The following is a 21,552-nucleotide window of genomic DNA, read 5'->3' on the forward strand; positions in this document are numbered from 1 at the left end:
CATGCTTTTGTGGTTGTTTTTCATAGAATTGTGATAGGATGCTATATAGTTTTCTATTGCTGCTATAACAAATTAACTTAAAACAACATCCAGTTATTAAATGACAAATTCTATAGGATGGAAGTTCAACATGGGTCCCACTGAGCTAAAATTGCGATGTCAGCAGATCTGCGTTTCCTACTAGGGGCTTGAGAAGATTCTGCTTCTACGTGTATTGGGTCTATTGGGAGAATTCGGCTCCTTGTATTGTGCTTATAAAATTTTGGTTCCTGGCTCAATGCGGGCTGTTGGCTGGAGGTTGTTTTCAGCTTCTGAAGAGCAATCACATTCCCTGGCTTGTGACCCTCTTCTATCACCTACAAAGTAAGTCCTCATATTTAAAATCTCTCTGACTTTTCTTTCTGCCCCAGCTCTTCTGTCTCTGGTGAGAGAAAGTTCTTTGCTTATAAGAGCTCATGTAAGTGAAGTGAACTCTCATGGATTTTCTACATAATCTCCCTATCTTAAAGTCTGTAACCTTAATTATATCTATTCATTAAACCATACATATATGGGACTCCTCTATATGAATTCCTTTTGTCATGTAAATTAACATATTTACAGGTTCCAGGGATTACAGCGTGGAAGTATTTGGAGAGCAATTATTTTGTCTGCCACACAGTTTCTGTATTATATGCTTATGAATTTTTCCTACCAAATGGGACATTATTGGAAGCAAGAGTACATATATATTTGAATAGATATGTTGATATTGCATGGATGATGCTGACAGCAAATACTCAGCTCTTTGATTTATTAAGTCCATGCCAATGGCCTGTATGTGTGCATGGAGACAGAAAAGAGAAAGCATTAAAGACTTGGCCAGTTCTCCTGGAAAATGGAATGAGTCTATTTTTTATTATTTTGTGATTAGTTGTAAGTTCCTAAAGTTTGTATTCAAATAAGCAAGGCAAAAGGATATTTAGTTTTAAACTTTCTTATATAATAGAAAAGAAACAGAGGACTTCTCAGCTCTTTTGATTCAAGAATAACTTTTAGGAATTACTTTGTGTGTACAAGTCACAGTTTGTGAAAGAAGCTAAAGGAAACATAGGAAATAAAGAGATAGGCACTTTGATGACATAAAAGGAACAGAGCTCAAGGAATGCACCTTTGAAGAGAAGTTCCTCAGGCCTGATATCTAGAACTTGTAATATTTATTAGCAACAATAAAATTGCTCGCTTGGAGCCCAAGTTAATATGGTTAATCCATCTGATCAGACTATAAACTCCAAGATTGTGTGCACATTCACAGCAGGGCTCATGTAATGGGGAAACAGCAAAGAAAAATAAAAGTATATATCCTGTAAATGATAAAATAGGACAATTGAATGTGCCTAATCTGTATTATGAGATAGAAAACTCAAGAGAAAAGATACTTTGCAGAATTCAAAGAAGGGAGAATATTTCTACAGAAGTATTAGGAAATAAATTTTGCATGGTTGGTAGTTTTGAAAAATGTATATTATGGAGCACCTTGTTACTTACTTTGACTTTGGAGTTCAGAGTTTAGACCCAACAAAATAGTCTGTCCATGTGTATTTAGACTTTTAATGTCTTTAAGAGAAATTCTCTGGTTTTTATTTATTCTTAAAATAAGATATTTCATCTATAAGAATAGCATTTATATTCTATTGAACTGTTCATGTATCCAATTTTTATCATGTCGTTTTAAAAAGTGATGAATTTTTTATGCATGATTCCATTTAAAAAAACCCATATCTATAGGAATAGAGAGGAGAAAATGAAAACATGGATTTAAAGAATGACCTTGCCTGAAAGTCTTCTACACCATTCTTGGTACTATATATTTGTTGAGAAAATAACCCTTTTTATCAGACCTTTCAAATTTATTAGCCTAGAATAGTACATACTTATTATCATTTTTTTAATTTTTGGTTACAATACTGACCTTTAAAAATAATGAACCTTATATATCTTTACTCTTTCATTTTTACTGCATCTTTAAACCTATCCTTTTATCTTTCATCGCAATTTTCAAAACCCAGATCCCTTTATTTAGTGATCTCACAATTTTCTTCTATTGGTAATTAATGAATTGCTCTGATATCTTTTTCAAATCTTACTTTCTGCTATCCTTTAAGTTTCTTTTATTTCCTAGCTTTTTGAATTGAATGCTTAATTTATTTTCAAGTTTTCTTGCGTGAAAACATTTAAAGCTATTGATTCTTCTCTAACTACAGAATTTGTCACATTCTCTATGGTTTAAATTGCAGTGTAATTAATTCCTGTGATTTCCTATAGAGTCAAACATTAAAGTTTGGGTTACTCCTTTATCCCAAGAGTTATTTAAAAAGATTTTCAAAATTTCCAAGTGGTTTTGTTTTATATTTGCTGAGTTTTTATTTGAAACTCCGTTGCTAGTTGCATCTTCTCTATGGGTTCTGTATGATTTGTGTTAATAGTATTCCTTTATGTTTTGTCGTGTTGCTGCTATGGGAAAGAGAATCTATCCTTCTGCATTTTCTGAATAGTTACCATCAGCATGTAGACAAGCTCTTGGTTTTTATATATTAACTTTGTGATCAACCAACATACTAGTCTAGTAGTTTTCAGTTGATTAATATTTTGGATTATCTAGTATATATTCCCATTATCTGCACATGATACTTATTTTCTGTTCTCTTTTCTAATGTTTACTTGTCATTTTATCCTCTTGACTATTTGCTATTTGCATTGACTAATACTTTTAGAACTTTCAGGAAAACTACATAGCATTGTTGCCTCATTTCTGATTTCAATGAGAATGTTCTGAATATCTCAGAGATGAATGTGTTAAGGAAGCATCTATCTATTCCTATGTCACCAACAATGAAACATACCTGAATTGACCTATTAATATGGTGAATTACATAAATATATTAATACTTTCCCCGTGTTAAATAATCCCCACATTCTGAGTAAATCTTGTTTAGCTGTGGTAAATTAATCTTTTAATGCACCACTGGATTCTCTTACTAACATTTTATTTGGGATTTATATATTAAAATCTTCGGGGATTTTCTTTCTTGTCTTCTATTTTTGAGTCTCAGCCTCTTGCCAATTTCCTAAAATGAAATCAGCAGCTCTCATTCTCTTTCTATGTTTTGGAACAGTTTAAGTAGTATCAAAACTATCAGGCCTTGGGGATCCCTGAGTGCCTCAGCGGTTTAGGACCTGCCTTCGGCCTGGGGTGTGATCCTAGATTCCCGGAATCAAGTCCCACGTCGGGGTCCCTGCATGGAGCCTGCTTCTCCCTCTGCCTGTGTTTCTGCCCCCCTCTCTCTCTCGCTCTCTCTTTCTATGTGTCTCTCATGAATAAATAAATAAAATCTTAAAAAAAAACTATTAGGTCTTTACATATTTGAAATAATTCACTATGAAATTAACTTGACCAGGGAATAAATTTAAGGGAAAGGAGATAGTTATTGAGATAGATTCTGTCTCCGATTTTATGAAACCCTTACCAATATTTGGGCCTAGCTAAGAAGAAAATAGAAAATTTTATCATCTTAGTGATTTATTATTTTACAAAATTATTATTTGTCAAATTTAATATTTATTTGCCAGATCCGAAGGACTTCTTTTCCACTGAACGTAGGAGGTAACAATCAGAATCAAATATATGGAGAAATGAGGCCGGAGCTGCGGGCCCTTTTTCTGCCCATGGAGTCTCAGATTCATTCTTAAGGAACTGAGAACTTAATCTTCCAAAATGTCAAAAAGACCATCTTATGCCCCACCTTCCACCCCAGCTCCTGCAACACAAATGCCCAGCTCACCAGGGTTTGTGGGATACAATCCATACAGTCATCTCGCCTACAACAACTACAGGCTGGGAGAGAACCCGGGCACCAACAGCCGGGTCACGGCATCCTTTGGTATTACGATTCCAAAACCCCCAAAGCCACCAGATAAGCCGCTGATGCCCTACATGAGGTACAGCAGAAAGGTCTGGGACCAAGTACAAGCTTCCAACCCTGACCTAAAGTTGTGGGAGATTGGCAAGATTATTGGTGGCATGTGGCGAGATCTCACTGATGAAGAAAAACAAGAATATTTAAACGAATATGAAGCAGAAAAGATAGAGTACAATGAATCTATGAAGGCCTAGCATAACCCCCCCTCATACCTTGCTTACATAAATGCAAAAAGTTGTGCAGTTCGACAGAGACAGTCTCGCATGGAGAAAGGAGAACCTTACCTGAGCATTCAGCCTGCTGAAGATCCAGATGATTATGATGATGGCTTTTCAATGAAGCCTACAGCCACCACCCGTTTCCAGAGAAACCACCGCCTCATCAGTGAAATCCTTTGAGTGTGGTGCCAGACGTTCGGTCAGTTGTCACAACAGCTAGAATGCAGGTCCTCAAATGACAGGCCCAGTCCTTAATGGTTCATCAGCGAAAACTAGAAGCTGAACTTCTTCAGATAGAGGAGCGACACCAGGAAAAGATGAGGAAGTTTCTAGAAAGCACAGATTCATTTAACAATGAACTTAAAAGGTTGTGCGGTTTGAAAGTAGAAGTGGATATGGAAAAGATTGCCGCTGAAATTGCACAGGCAGAACAGGCTCGCAAAAGGCAAGAGGAGAGGGAGAGAGAAGCAGCAGAGCAAGCTGAATGTAGTCGGAGCAGCACGGTTCCCGAGGAAGAGCCAGCTGCTAGGGAGAAGGAGAAGGCCGAGGAAAGCATCCCTATGGAGACAGAGGAGACACACCTTGAAGAAGCAACAGAAAGCCAACAGAATGGTGAAGAAGGCACGTCTACTCCTGAGGACAAGGAGAGTGGGCAGGACGGCGTGGACAGTATGACCGAGGAAGGGACCAGTGATAGTAACACTGGCTCAGAGAGCAACAGTGCAACCGTGGAGGAGCCACCCACAGACCCCACACCAGAAGACGAGAAGAAAGAATAAATGTTGCCTTGTATTATGTGTTCTAAATACTTTTTTAAATGAAAAAAATATATATATTTTTTGAGTTTTAATGGTGAAAAAAAAGAATCAAATATATATAATTAAAAATGTATTCATTTAACAAATATTTTTTGCAGTTCTTACTAGACATTATGCTATATGGCAGAGACAAAGTGATTAGATATGACCATTGTCCTCATGAAGGTTAGAGTCTAGTAGAGGAGACAGCCATTTAACAAATATCTACACAGATATTACCAGTTGGTAGAAATGTGAATGGAACATTCTTATCTTATATAAGATAAGAACATTCTTATCTTAAGGAGAATCCTGGATTTGCAAGGTAAGTTTAGGATTGGTTAGTCAGGCTTTTCTTAGGTGAGTAAGTGACATTGAAGTTGAGATTTACAATTGAGAGTTTGGGAAACAAACGTGTAGGAAAGAGTACTCCAATCAGATGTTATAGCATGGGAAAGGCCCCACGCTGAGAAACAACTTGGTATTCTCAAGGAACTGAAAGGAGTCAGAAAGACTCATCACAATGAACAAGTACAAAATCAAGAGTGGTGTTAGATGAGGCTAGAGTCCTAGGCAACGGGAAAGCCTCACAGCTTTCCTCTCCCTTCCTGTGACCTAGGGTTCCTGATATTTGCCCCTTGGCAGACAGTCAAGAGGTCAAATAAGTCCACTCTAGGGAAGTGATATTTAAGCTGAGCACTCAAAATGAACAGAATGTGTAATTCTTTGTTGCTTTGGAAGCTTCTGGTTAATTGGAATAATGCTTCTATTCTCTAACCTAAATGACTGTTCGTGTTAGGAACCCATAAGGACAGCATCAGGTACTGTCCAGGTCAATAGAATGCTAAGAGGTGGAGTTCAATACTCATTCGCAGTGCTTGTACCAGTACACTGATGTGTTGGATTTGGATCCCCCAAACTATGCAACATTCTGCTCTCTCCTCTAGGCCCTGCTGCTCTGAAGCTGAGGCTGTCTTAGGCTTCTGCTTAGTGTCACGGAGACTTAGGGGCTGCATTGTTCTTCTCTCAATCTTTTATGTACTGTACTCTGAAAAGAATACTCAATGTTTCTTTCTTGTGGATCATACCTTTATGTACTTTATATCCCTGATATTTCTTCTCACTTTTATATTCCCTTTTTTAGTTTAACAGGGATTGGAAGAGAATAGTTAAGCATATTTATTCAGTTTGTTATTTTGAACTGAAAGTCTGAAGTGCATCAAATTTGAAAAGATATATCATAAAAGAAAAAAAAATCTGTTCTTGGTTCTCAGTTAAATAAGAGAAAGCATATATTCTCAGAAGCAAGAGATAGAAATTGAGATGAGACAATAGATTAAGATGCATAGGACACTGGATGAGACAAGCGATAAACGTGGGTTAATTATAAATGCCATAAAAGAATTTAAAACTGCCTAAGTTTTGGCATGAACCAATATTATCACTGTAAAAAATTGAATCAGTCATGTGGAAATAAGCCTAAGAAGCAAAAATGCAGAGGAATCGTACAGAAAAAAGAATATGACAAGAGGGAAGATTACAAAAGTGGGTGGAAGATAGAGAAGGAAGCATCAACATATGAATAATTTGTTTTCCTGCAGAAAAGCCCACCATATAAGTTATGGAATGAATTTGGATTATTCTTATAACAATAAAAGTAAAAATAAAGTATTTTTTTAAAAGAAAGTATTTTTTTAATGTTTTATTTATTTATTTAATTTTTATTTATTTGTGATAGTCACACACACAGAGAGAGAGAGAGAGAGGCAGAGACACAGGAAGAGGGAGAAGCAGGCTCCATGCACCGGGAGCCTGACTTGGGATTCGATCCCGGGTCTCCAGGATCGCGCCCTGGGCCAAAGGCAGGCACCAAACCGTTGCACCACCCAGGGATCCCTAAAAGAAAGTATTTTAAGCAATGCAATAAACATGGGAGAAAAGAAAGAAAGAGGGAAGGAGGGAGCAAAAGAAGACAAAAGGAAGATATAGAAACTAGATCTTCAGTGAGACTCTTAGTATTAATATTCTATTAAAGCAAAACTTACATTATCAGGTTTTCAAATTATGCCCAGATTATCAGTTTTCTCTAGTTGCCATATTTATAAGTTTACTGAATATTGTTTGTTTCATTGGAAAATTATTAAAAGTATAATATATAGAATAAAAATGATCATAGTTCTAATTTCTGTCCACTCTTTCTTTGTATATATATCTGCAAGTAGGTTGAGATTAACCTGCAAATATAATTTTGTATTCTGATTTTCAGCTTTCTTCATTTTGCTGTCATAAAAACTGTTTACAATGGCTCGTGATTTTTCCATTGTGTGTATTTACCAAAACTTAATTAAGTTATTCCCCTAATGCTTTGATTTAAGAGGAAAAATGATAACATTAGCTTCCCTTAAATTAAACACCTACCTTAAGGCAGCAGTTGTTTTCTGCATCAGTAGAGGAGCTTCTGTTGAAAGTACAATGGGAACATGTATACATAAGACTAATGATTAGAGGGAAATAAAATTCCATCAGCACGAATCAATGCCCATAGAGTTAATATGATATAGTTTCCTTCAGTGATAAATGGGTAATATATGTCAGGCAAAGACAATGGTCATATAACCTTGTTTCATCAATTTGAATAATTTACATTATTATTCATTCAAATTGTGATTTACATCTATAATCGTATCATGGGCTATAACATGAAGAGGTCCTTTGGTAGACGAGAGCATCTAACTACAGAGCTGCAAGGGAAGTGTTTCATGTAAATTAAATAAGCTAAAACATGGGGCGCCTGGATGGCTCAGTCAGTTGAGCTCTGGACTCCTGGTTTCCGCTCAGGTTAGGATCTCAGGGTCTTGAGATCAGTCCTGCCTCTGTCCTGGTGCTCAGAGGGAGTTTGCTAGAGATTCTCCAGGGTCCCTCTCCCTCTGCCCTCCTCCCCCTTGCTCCTATGCACTCTCTCTCTCTTAAATACATACATACATATTGAAATATTGAAATAAGTGAAAATGGAAACTTATCTAATTTTCAATGAAATAATCCCAAACCCAAAGTCAACATCTGTTTGATACCTAATAAATTAATGGAAACTCAGGAGTACATGTGATAATTGTTAACTACAGATTTCCTTTGAAATCCAATTGTAACATTTTAATGGTTATGTTCCAAATAATTTAAACCTGACAATTTAAAATGTATCATTTTCTTCTCAAAATGGTATTGCAGTTGAATAAGAGATCTAATATTGCATCTTATCATAGGCACGATATTTACCAAATAGAACTGAGTCATCCATACTTGTGGTTAGAGTCCCAGTATCACTACTTTACTATTCTATGATGTATGGAGAGTCATGTGAATTTTCTGAGAAGATAGCATGATATACATAAACTGTGAAGGCATGAACACCTATATTCTACTTCAACCTTATCAACTAACAACATAGGAGATACCAGGAAAAGTCCTTAACCTCCAACAGTCACATTTTCCTCATCAGCAAAATAGAGATAATAATTGTTAGCCTAAGGGACTGGTACTATTCCTGGAACATAGTAGATATGTACTACTAATGGTCTCAGTTTCCTAATCGGTAATTAGTCACACTGGAAGGATGAATAACAGTATTTATAATAGCTTTAAAAATGCTAATATAGTTTAATATCATTGCCATAGAAAAGCACACATATGCACACACATCCGCATTTAGAAAGGCATGCACAAAAATCACCCTGTATGGACCAGCATAGTTTCGAGCTGAATAAACAGCTCTGAATATGCAACTGAAAGTAAGAAAGACAACTGAAATGCATTCACTGAGCCATTATCAGTTATCCTTGCCTGTTACATCCATTGCCTAGATATCTTCATGATGAATAGCCATGTTAAAGGAAATTATAGATTGAGAGCAGCAAAAAGACAGTTAGATATAGTCCTTCATTTATTTTCCATTCTGTTGCCTAGACATCTACTCCTTGGAATTTCTAATGTAATATGACTTACTATTGCCACATAGCCTTCCAAATGGGGGGAAGGGAAAATTAAAGAGTGGCAAGCAACAACTGAGGTTCTATTGAAAAGTGAAAATAAAGGATTTTTTTCTCCACTAAGTGGAAAACTTCTAAAACAAATACTGTTTAAGTCAAGATATGTCAACTCACACTCAATTTTGATTTAAAAATTCCAATTATTTAACACTTCATTAGAATTTACTTATTTTGGTTCATAGTAGCTTAGTCCAGACTTTTGACAACTGCACTCAGACTGCATGCAGTCTAGGCATGTTGTACTCAATTTATAGTATATCCTCATTTTTTACGACAAAGCCACAGAAACATGTCATGCTAATTAACTTCAAAATGCCTATAAATTTTACTTATGGTATAGGTAGTACATTTATCCTCACAATGTATTTGTAAAACACATTCTCCAAATGTTCAATTCTTTGATCATCCTACTGTCCATTTAATTTCAATAATGTTAACTGTGGCCACATTGCTATTTGCGCATATTGTTCTCTCTGCTCAGAAAATTTTTTACTCATGTCTTAATCTGGCTATTTATTACATGTCCTTCAAATCTCAAGTGACATGTCCCTCTCTTAGGAAAGATGTCTATGACCTCCCTGTAAATAACAATTCTTCATCATGTATTCTTCGGTCTCATAAAACTCATTGCAATGTCATAGAAATTTGTTTTATCATTTGTTTAAAGTCTGTTTCCAACACTAAGTAGTAAGTTCTATGAAGGTAGGAACCCTGCCTGATTTAGCTGAACTGTTGTATCCCCAGAGACTGACACAAGTATGTCATAGAGTTGGTAGACATATGACAAATATTCAATAAATGAATGAACACATGAATGAATAAAATAGATATTAATCTCTGTGGAATTCAGTTTCCCTGCCAGTAAAGTAGAAATAGTGATACCCACCTCATAAAGGTTTTCTTATGATTGATCTGGCTCTAATAAATGTGAAAACATAGCAGAGCACCATGTGTAGCATATGTTAAATAAATGGCAGCACTCATCAACCTCTTCACTTGTGAAGTTCACAGCTGAATAGGTAAGGCAGGAAGTAAACAAGCTATTGCAGGTATGAGAGAGTCAGAGGGGAAGTACAGAATAAGATGCTATGGTAGTTTACAAGAGACATAATTAATCTAAGCAGCGGTGGATCTCCCTAAGAAAGGAATGAATCGTAAATGAATAAATTAATAAAAGAATAAATGAAGACAATGAATACTGGGTACCATGCTAGGTTAGAGAAATAAAGAAATAGTCATGGTCCCTATACTGAAGAGATTATAGTTTACTGATTTTTTATATTGACATTTCCTACACAAGTTATCTTCAAAATATAGTAACTAGTAGAAATATCTTCTAAATGAAATCTCACAAAGCCTACTCTTAATTTAAGTTGAGAAATACAGTGTTAAATTAGGTAGCTTATTTTGACAACGCATTGTCACACAATTCATTTATCTGATCTTCCACTCTTTTTGCTGTTGGGTAGTCACAGACTTTAACAAACTCAGCACGTTGATAGCTACATAATTCTTGGGAATGATAAAAAAAAACCTCCAGAACATCATTTTAAGGTAAAAATTTAGAGAAAATTGCCTAGTCTTGGATAGAAATTTGCCTCTATATATTATGGACTGTTTATATCCTTTATCATGCTGACTAAAAACATTTGAAGTTTCAGAAGAGCAAACCAGTAACCTTTCTTAGACTGTTGAGTATATTAGGCACAAATCCTTGCACTTAGTGCTTGATATATAATATATAGTTTTGTTTATTTTAATTAACTAGATCAATATGCATTTGTTAGATTAGAAAAAATGAACTCCTTTATTAACTCTCAATTTCCATGGAGCATTTTATTATCGTTAAAAAGGAGACAGCAAACCCCAAGTGGAGTCACTTATACTGAACCCTATGCCAGCAAACCCAGACTTGATACCTAATCAAATTATAATTTCAATCCCTCAGGAATGTAACCTTTAACCAGTCACCCTGGACTTACCTGGTTAGCATGAGTGAGGTAATCCATCTAACAGGCTTTTCTGTTCCCCTTGGGAAGGCGACCTTGCCCCAAACAAAGCATTTTTTGCTAATATTTTCCTTGTTCTACCCCCTTTATGCCTTTAAAAACTTTTGTACAGCTTGTTGGCGCTCCTTTCTATTGCTAGATGGGATGCTGCCCAATTCATCAATTATTGAATAAGGCTATTTGATATTCAAATTTACTCCATTGAATTTTTAACACTGTAGAAAGTTGATATTCAGATGCTTTTGGGAAAGGAAAGAGGAATGTACATACCTACATGACTGAACTTGCTTCATTTGGATATTATTTAATACCAACATATCTTGTTCAGCAACACAAGAAATCCATCTGTCATGGTACCATTAGATGAAAGCTCATTTGAGGTAATTTCTGCAATTGTTGATTCTATCAAAGGTGTAAACTTTTACCCCTGACATTAAAATTGCTTCTTAGAGGAGTAGGGCAAGGGGATGCCCTTTTTATATTGACCTATATGATGAAGAAGAGTTATTTCTTAACCTATGGGAAAACATTGAAATGATTATTACGACTGTGGTTATTATTAATACTATATTTTTAAAACTGAGGTACCACTCAATGTGCATAATCACTAATTCACCACAGCTCCTTTAGAAATATAGCAAGAATATTCCCACTCCTTACCTCATCTCCTTTTCCAACCCAAGTAATATATCAAAATTAGAAACTTACTTATATTAACATAAAGCAAACTTCCATAATTCACATTAGATGCTTGAGCATTAAATTAGGTGATTCCAGAATTACATCACATTACATCACATGAGGGTACTTCCTCAAAGGGTACACTGAAAAATGATGAATGTTGAAATCCCACTCAACAAAATCTCTTAACTAAAGAGAAAAAAAGTGGTCTGAAAGTAGGTACATATCTTTAAACCTGTATATTATTATTAAACCATGAAGTAATATAATCATTTAGCACCATTTAGTCATCACCAATAGCATCATTTAGTCACCATTCCAATGTAAATACAAGCCTGGGGTCCTGGAAATATGAATGAAATGAAACATTGTTGAACTTAAAATGGAACACCAACTATAATCACATGCTAGTCAAATATATATTTTTAAAATTTTATTTGTAGGTTTTTTTTTAAATCTGAAAAATTCTCCAAGTCCAGATGAATTCATTGGTGAATTCTACCAAACATTTAAGAGATAATACCAATTTGATATAAATTCTTCCAGAAAATTGAAAAAAAAAAAGTATACTTCCCAAGTCATTCTATGAAACTAGTGATACTGTGATACCAAAAATTTTTTACAACTTTATAGATTTTCCTCAACTTACAAGGGTTTGATTTATAATGGTTTGTACAATGGTGTGAAAGCATTATCTGTTCAATAAACACTGTACTTGAAATTTTAATTTGGATCTTTTCCTGAGCTAGTGATATGCAGTATGATATTCTTGTGATGCTGGGCAGTGAGCCACAGCTCCCAGTCAGCTCTGCAATCACAAGGATGAACAACTGATACACTTAAAACCATTTGTCCCTACACAACCATTCTGCTTTTTACTTTCAGTACAGTATTCAACAAATTACATGACATAGTTAATACTTTATTACCAAATAAGCTTTGTGTTAGGTGTGTCTGCCTGGCTCATTCAGTAGAACATGGGACTCTTGATCTCAGGATTGTGAGTTCGAGCCCCACGTTGGCCATATAGAGCTTACTCAAGAAAAATAAATAAAAATTAAAATAAAAAAATAGGCTTTGTATTAGATGACTTTCTCCAAGAGTAGGTTAATATAAGTGTTCTGAGCACATTTAAGGTAGGCTAAGCTAAGCTATGATGTTCAGTAGGTTCGGTATATTAAGTGCATTTTTGACTTATATTTTCAACTTACAATGGGTTTATCAGGATGTAACTCCTATTGCAAATAGAGGATGATCTGTATGCCAATATCCCTCATAAATATAGATGAAAAAATTCCTAATGAATTTTGAATAAATAAATTCAGCAATATATAAAAAGTATGTAACATTATGACTAATAGGCTTCATCCCAGGAGTGCAAATTTAATTAACACTAAAATATCTAGTATGTAATTCACCATATTAACAACAACAACAAAAAAAGACAAAACCATAACACCATCTCAATAGATGTATAACAAGCATTTGACAGAATTCAACATCACCTGAGAGCAAAAGTGAGCATACCACGAATGGAAGGGCACCTACTCAACTTGGTGCAGAAAATCTATAATAAATCTACCACTAACATATTTAATTTTGTGTAAAAGACTGAATGCTTTCTCCCAAAGGCCATTCACTAATAAAGATGTCTACTCCTATCACTTCTGCTCAAGATTTTTCTGGTAGTTCTATACAGCTTAGTAAGAAAATACAAAATTAAGGACATCTAGCTTGGAAAGGAAGCAAAACTATCTTTAATTATAGATGACATAATGGTATCTATGTAGACAATCCTATAGATGCTTCAAAAGGGCTATTAGAACCAGTTAGCGAATTTAACAACTTTTCAAGATAATCAAAATATAAAACACATTAATATATGATCACTATACCACATTTTATATAACCTTATATAACCACAATTGTTCATTATATAATCAATATTGATCTGTATAAAATCAATATACAAAAATCAATTTTATTTCAGAGGTTGAATTTTTATAATTACTATGCACCATCAAAAATATGAAATACACGGAGATGAATATCACTAAAGATATAGAAGATTTGCACATTAAAAACTATAACACATTGAGAAATTTAAAAAGACCTCAATAAATTAAGCAATACAACATAACCATGGATTGGAATACTCAAAATTGCTAAGTGCCAATTATTCCCCAAAGTGATCTAAGAATTCATTGTAAAAATCCTAGCAGTCAAAATCCTAGAACAGTTTCTATAGAAATTAACAAGGTAAATCCAAAATTTACATACAAAAGGTCTAGCAGAGCAAAACTTTGGAAACGAGGAACAAAGTTGGAGGACTTACACTATTTGATCTAAAGTCTTATACATCTATTACAATCAAGACTCTATGACGTTGGAATAAAGTTAGATATACTGTTGGAATCAACAAAAAAGTCCAGAAATAGACTCATATATAAATTATCAGTTGACTTTTGATAAAGATAGTTAGGCAATGCTATGGAGAAAAGATCATCTTTTCCACAAATGATACTGAAATAAGTGCATAGCCATATACTGAAATAAATTAATTTCTACACTTACTTCATATTGCATACAAAAAAATATCAAAATGGGTCATCGATTTAAGTGTAAGAGCTAAAACTACAACTTCTATAAGAAACACTGGAAAAAAACCTTAAGACACGTGAGTTTGGCAAAGAGTTCTACAATATGACACAATATTTTAAAAAGATTTTTTTAAAGAAATTGGACTTCATCAAAATTAAATAATTTGGCTCTTCAAAACACACCATTTAAAAAATGAAAATGCAAGCTATATAGTGAGAGAAAATACTTGCAAAATGGATATCCAACAGTTTGCATTTAGAATCTATAAAGAGCTATTAAAGTTAACTAATAATGAAACAAAGAACTTGATAAAGTATGGACAAAAGAGGTAAAAATAAAAACACTTCACCAAAAAAGACATATAAATGGCAAATAAGTATTTGACTAAAAATCCCTAAAATTAGATAGAGAAACTTACAAGGATGAGTAGCAACTGAACCTGTTGTATACTACTTATGAGGATGTAAAATGCCGCAATCACCTTGAAAACAATTTGTTTTTTTCTCTTAAAACGTTCAATATATATCTACTTGGTGATCTATTCATTCCACCCTTAGGTATTTACGCAAAAAAATGAAATCATGGGTCTATAAAAAGGTATGTTCTAAAATTTTGATTATCTGCTTTATTCATAGTAGCCAAAAATTGGAAATATCCCAAGTGTCTATCAATAGGTGAAAAGATAAATACCTTATGGTATATCCATACAATAGAAAACTACTCAGTAGAAAAAAGATGAATGCAAATATGGATGAATCTCAAAATCTTCATGCTAAGTAAAAAGATCCAGACAAAAAGGAGTACATACTTGATTACATTTATATAAATTCCAAGAAAAGAAATAAAAACTAATCTATATTGTCAAATAGCAGATAAGGGGTTACCTGAGAGAGGAGAGGAGTGGGAGTGAACAGTAGGGAAGGATTATAAATTGGCATGAAAAAACTTTTAGTGGTGAAGTGTATACTCATTATCTGGACTGTGGCGATTGTTGCATGTGTATATGTATGTGTGTATGTGTGAAAATGTATCATATTATATACCCTATATATGAACAGTTTATTAGAGGCCAGCTATATTTAATAAAATTGTAAAAAGTAATCAACAATCGACTTCATCACACACAGTCTAATAAAAGAGAGAAAATTAACAAAATTATACTTACAGGCCACTAACTTCAGGCATGTCATCTTTTCCGAACTTCATTTTTCCGACCTTTAAAATGGGGAAAATAACAGTGAATCTCCATGATATTGTTAGTTGTAAAAATGATCTAAAGCATGTAAAAAGCTGATCCGTATGTCAGTTACATAGTACACTGAAATAGTAAATGCAAGCCATATAGTGAGAGAAAATACTTGCAAAACGGATATCCAACAGTTTGCATTTAGAATCTATAAAGAGCTATTAAAATTAACTAATAATGAAACAAAGAACTTGATAAAGTATGGACAAAAGAGGTAAAAATAAAAATGCTGGGCAGCCCGGGTGGCTCAGCAGTTTAGTACAACCTTCGGCCCAGGGTCTGATCCTGGAGTCCTGGGATCGAGTCCCACATTGGACTCCCTGCATGGAGCCTGCTTCTCCCTCTGCCTATGTCTCTGCCTGTTTCTCTCTCTCTCTCTGTGTCTTTCATGAATAAATAAATAAAATCTTTAAAAAAAAATGCTTCACCAAAGAAGACATATAAATGGCAAATAAGTATTTGCCTAAAAATCCCATTTCAGTGAAATGCTTGCATTTCATTTCATAGTACAATAAAATGTTATTTTTAATTTAAATATGGCAAACATGCATAGGGGTCTGAAAACATAACGTGCCAAGCTGAAACTGATTCTGTAACTGCTCTAGAGTTATAAGACATGTGAATATTAATAGCCAAATAGGAACAGACTACATGTACACCTTTTACATACACAGGTGAGAAATAAAAGCTGAGATCCATGCTTATAAAGCCCGCACTCTCTAAGTAATAGATGCCCCCCTGCAGCAAAAATAACAAAAAAGAAATATTTCTGTCTCTTTATGGCCTTTGAGTAGGAAATTCTTCCAAGGCTTGGGAAACTCGAAGCTAACAATTAACTTAAAGGAGCGAAGATTAGTTTTTGTTTTGACCCTAGAGTAATTAGTAGAAACAAATGCAAATTCTGCACAAATGGAAACCTCCTCAAGCCAACACTGTTGGGATTTCTGTAACTCCCTGCTAAACATAAGCTCACAACTCATACTTAGAAAATACATGTAAAATCAAGCTACCATGAGCAGGAATCAGAAAATAAACAGCCAAATTTGAATGATAAAATTGCTTGAAAAAAAAAGGTAAAAGAAATAAAACACAGAAAGGAAAGATGTATATCTTTGAAAATAAAAACTCCAGTCCTCATGGACTGGTTACTTAAAGAAACAAAGATAGACGAAGAGAGATTAGAAATCACAAAGAATGTCCATTCATTCTTATCACCATAAAAACATGCTATAATAGCTTCTGTATTAAAAGAAAAAACAAAATAAACACAAATAACAACAATTTCCCACTGGTCTTACTGTTTTTGCCCTTGCTCGCCTACAGTGTTTCTTCCCTAAGGCATCAAGGGTAATCCTTCTAAAAAGTAAGTGCAGTCATATCAACCCCCTACTTAAATACCCTCCAATGCCTTCTCATTTTATTCGAAGAGAGGCCATCCTGTACCAGGGCCCTGGCTCTTTGCTACTCCTCTGACCTCATCTCATACCATTTTCCTCTGGTTTGCTCTTCTCCAGCTCCACTGATCTCTTTGCCATCTATTCTTGGATAATGTCAAACACACTCTCATCTCACTGCCCTATTTTTACATACTGTTCCCTCTGCCTGAAATGTTCTTCCCATGGTTATCCATTTGGTTCCACTCTTCACTTTCTACAGGTCTCTGGTAGTACCTTTTTAAAAATGATTTTATTTATTCATGAGAGACGCACAGAGAGAGGCAGAGACATAAGCAGGCTCCCTGTGGAAAGTTTAATGTGGGACTCAATCCCAGGACCCTGGGATCATGACCTGAGCCAAAGGCAGATGCTCAACCACTGAGCTACCCAGGTGCCCTTCTGGCAGTTACTTTTTAAAGGGGGGGGCCTTCTCTGACTACTCTATGTAACATAGTACATATACATCATGGTTCCTCATGTTACTTACATACTGCTTTAAGTTTTTCATAAAGATTTTCACCCTCTGTCATATTATATTTTTAATTTTACCTTTCCATGTAAATATAATAAAATAGTAAAAATTCATATAAGGTAATTATAAGCAAGTGGTATGATATTTAATGTAATCACCATCCAAATCAAGAAATAGAACTTTGCCAATATCCCAGAAGATTCCAACTATCTCTTAGAAATCATAAGCCCATCCATCTTCCCTAAGGTAAAAAGTACATTGATGTTTTATAAAAACCTATGTTTGGCTTTTATTTAGCTTTTCCAGATGAATATGTATCTATAAATAATAGTTTAACTTTGTTTGATCTTTTATAAATCTATGCTCTATGTATTCATTTGTATCTGGCTTTTACTCTTTCAACATTATTCTAAAGATTCTAAATCTTTCAACATTATTTCATTATATAAATATAGTAAAGTTTATTGATTCATCTATACTTTATGAGCATTTATGTTACATCCAGGCTGTAGCTATAATAAATGATGCACCTACATACACTCTTATGCATGTATTTGATGAATATATGTCCACATTTCTCTAGGGCATTTACCTAGGTGTGAAATTTCCAGGCTTTTAAAACACATATTTTCAATTTTACTGGATAATACAAACTGTTTTTCAAGGTGGTATACCAGTTTATATACTTCCATATGCCATGTATGAGAATCCTTGTCATTATACATCATTATATATTTTTACTAATCCTAGATAATGTCTGGTCTTTATTAAGAATGAAGTTTTGAAGCAAGAGTTAAGAAGGTTAATCTAAAGAACATATATAAAACTGTGCCTCAACTATATTAGAGAAAACATGCAGAGCTTATACAATAATTGATGAGGCAAAAGGCCATAAAGTAAGTCCCAATAAATTTCAGAGGATCATTATGTAGACCAGGTTCTTTTATCATAATGCAGTTGAGATAAAGGTAAAGGGATAAAAGGATTAATAAAAGAGACTAAAAATTTGGGGACTTTTAAATACCTCATGGGTGAAAGAAGGAATCATAATGGAAATGGGGAAATCTTTAAATCTTAAATAATGATAAAAAATAATGATAAAATCGGATAACATAGGTTTTATCCAATGATAAAATAGGATCAGCTAGTTCAACAGCTACTTATTTAGCAGGAATAGTGAAATAGATAAACCTCTGAGAGAACAAAACAATATTTAAAATTTAAAATAAGAAAATAAAATAAAATAAAATTTAAAATATGCATAACCAAAATATAGCAGTTATTGATAAAATGATGATCAGATTTTATTTTTAACTCTAGGCCTATAATAGTCAAAGCTTAAACAAATGAGCAAGTTCTTTGAAAAATATTTTATTAACACACTTATATACACACACACAGACTCAAGTAGTTATACCTGTGTAATCTACAGCTATTCAAAAAATATATGTAACATGTATGTTACGTATGAGAATCAAAAAACAGGGAACAATTTAATCCAGATAGCATAAACTTAATACCAAAACCTGACAAGGACATCCGCAGAAAGAAAAATCACAGGTCAATCTCTTAAACAAAGAAACAAAATTCTTAACTAAAAATAAGATGAAATTAGTTTGTACCCTAAGAGATCCTAGGAGTGCAAGAATAGTTTTAACATTGGAATATCAGTTGAAAGATAAATGGAGAAAAGCCAAATGATTGCACAGACTTAAAAAAGCTAAGATTCTTACATCATACCAGGTGCTTTACCATCTGAATCCATAATCTGGCTCCATCATTAATATTAAATCTGTCCTAATTACTGATGTTACTTAACATTATTGTCATTATTTAGTTATTACTGTCAATTAGTAGTATAAAATTAATAGTTCACAAATTGGTGGATTGAAATTTTATGAATACCTTGATCTCACTGATAAAAACCAATATTTGCCTTGTGAGCTACAAAAGCATATATTAATATAAAATCCTTCATTTTATTATTGATAAAATAATATTCTTTGCAGAACATCAAATTCTTAGTAATATTTTTTCATTCTTAGGTTGAAAAGGACTTAATAGAAAGAAAAAAGAAACATCCTTAAAAATATAATATAAACCTATGTCCCCAAGTAACATACACTTGCTAAAGATAACACTTATTTCCCAGAAAACACAGAGCGGTTTACAAGAACATCCACCTGTTACTCTATTTTCATCAACTGTTCTCTCTCTTCCTCCTCAAAAGTCTGAGTTTCTACTTTATATAAAATCACATTTAACTACATAGTGTTATGCAAATAACATAATTGTTTGGTATCTGTGAATTTTAGAAAAAAATGGATTTTGTCCTTTGAACTGGAATTACAGATTCTTTGCTCAAATAAGAAAAAATGTATTTTTAAACCAATCTTCTATAGTAGATAATATCATCTTTATAACCAACACTGTGCTTCACTCTGGTGTTGAAGTTTCATCTAAAAGATGTTCTATGCTGGTTTTGTCATAATGGTCATTTACCTTGAAGCAATTTTTAGATTTCAGCTCTGTACACAGCCTGGGAACAGGCAGATTGTAATACCTTTTCTGAGATTGGTAATGAGTATTAGAATTAAAGAAGCACGTTAGGAGGATCAATTACTTTCTTATACAGGATTTGATTTTCTTTAACTTGAACCAAACTCAACAAACCAGAACATGTGTGTATTGCTGATATCAGAAGACAAGGCCAATAGTTGTGATAAAAGCTTTCAATGTGACTATAGTAAAGGGCACATGATTTCGGGCTGTCTGGGAAACAGAATTCTCTTCCACAATAAACTACAATAGAGTTGAATATTTAAATTATAATTTCCTTGTGCCACAAATCAAAACCATGAATAAAAACAACTCTTCCGATGACCTGAGAAAAGAGGTCAGTAAATATTACAATTTTTTGTATAAATGGCATTTAAAAGTTGAAAAATATTTCCTTCCCAAGTAATCCCCATTTCACATATGAGAAAATGGATGTTCAGTAACATAATTAACATAATACTAGTATTGCTATAATGACTAACATTTATTTTTTTTTAATTTTTATTTATTTATGATAGTCACAGAGAAAGAGAGAGAGAGAGAGAGAGGCAGAGACATAGGCAGAGGGAGAAGCAGACTCCATGCACCAGGAGCCCGACATGGGATTCGATCCCGGGTCTCCAGGATCGCGCCCTGGGCCAAAGGCAGGTGCTAAACCGCTGCGCCACCCAGGGATCCCACATTTATTTTTTTAAAATTTTTATTCATTTATTTGAGAGAGAGAGCGAGAAAGAGAGCATGAGCAGGGGAAGGGATGAAGGGAGAGGGAGAAGCAGACTCCCCACTGAGCAGAAAGCCCCATGCAGGGCTCGATCCTAGGAGCCTGGGATCATGACCTGAGCCAAAGTCAGACACCTAACTGACTGAACCACCCAGGTGCCCCTAACATTTATTAAGTGAGTCCTTACTCCGTGCCTGGTAAGTATCCATAAACACCTGCACATAGCAGGTGCTAGTTTGGTTTGCCACGGTTCCATAGATTTGACCAATAAGGAAAGATCAAGTAGAAATAGATCTACTTTATTACTTACACAAAGAGCAAAAACGAAATCAGCATGGTGTCACCTTCACATGTCCCTGGATTCTCAAGATGATACTGAATCAGAGGAGCCAGATGACAAACGACTGGGGTGATGGTTCGCTCTTTTATGGAAGAGCCAAATAGTTTTTTAGACTTACACCGAAGCTTGGAGTGGAGCAAAGCTGGAAAGTCCTGTGCCTCCTTAGAACTAGAGAGAAAGATGATGAACTGCCTTATAGAAGCCTTCCCCCAAGATGGGGAGCCTTCCAGAGATACAGAGCCTCCCACAAGATAGGGGACCTCCCACAAGATAGGGAGTCTCCCACAAGTAAGGGAGGCGGATGAGAAACGAACTTGTGACAGTGTTCTCAAGGATCCCATCTCACCATATTCCTGGGAGAGTTACAGAATGTTCTGCCAAAATTCAGGGCAAACTGTAGTCAAGCCTTGCCCATATGGCCTACGTGGAGACATGCAAGGTCACCAGGATGCTAGGGTTGAGCCATTCTT

The 21,552-nt window shown here is 34.5% G+C and overlaps 1 long non-coding RNA gene and 1 pseudogene across 1 annotated transcript in view; one reads left to right on the forward strand and one right to left on the reverse strand.

Annotated features, from left to right (window-relative positions):
- The window catches only part of LOC111094761, a 118,839-nt gene extending 97,545 nt beyond the window's left edge, over positions 1 to 21,294 (reverse strand). The window contains exons 1-2 of the long non-coding RNA XR_005386492.1: positions 21,053 to 21,294; positions 15,474 to 15,523 (exon numbers count right to left, since the gene is read on the reverse strand). This is a non-coding gene — a long non-coding RNA (uncharacterized LOC111094761). The remainder of the gene's footprint in view (positions 1 to 15,473; positions 15,524 to 21,052) is intronic.
- Positions 3,746 to 4,956, forward strand: LOC100686688 (annotated as a pseudogene).
- Positions 21,295 to 21,552: the final 258 nt, after the last annotated feature.

The sequence above is a fragment of the Canis lupus genome, chromosome X (genome assembly GCF_011100685.1).
Source record: "Canis lupus familiaris isolate Mischka breed German Shepherd chromosome X, alternate assembly UU_Cfam_GSD_1.0, whole genome shotgun sequence".
NCBI lineage: Eukaryota > Metazoa > Chordata > Mammalia > Carnivora > Canidae > Canis > Canis lupus.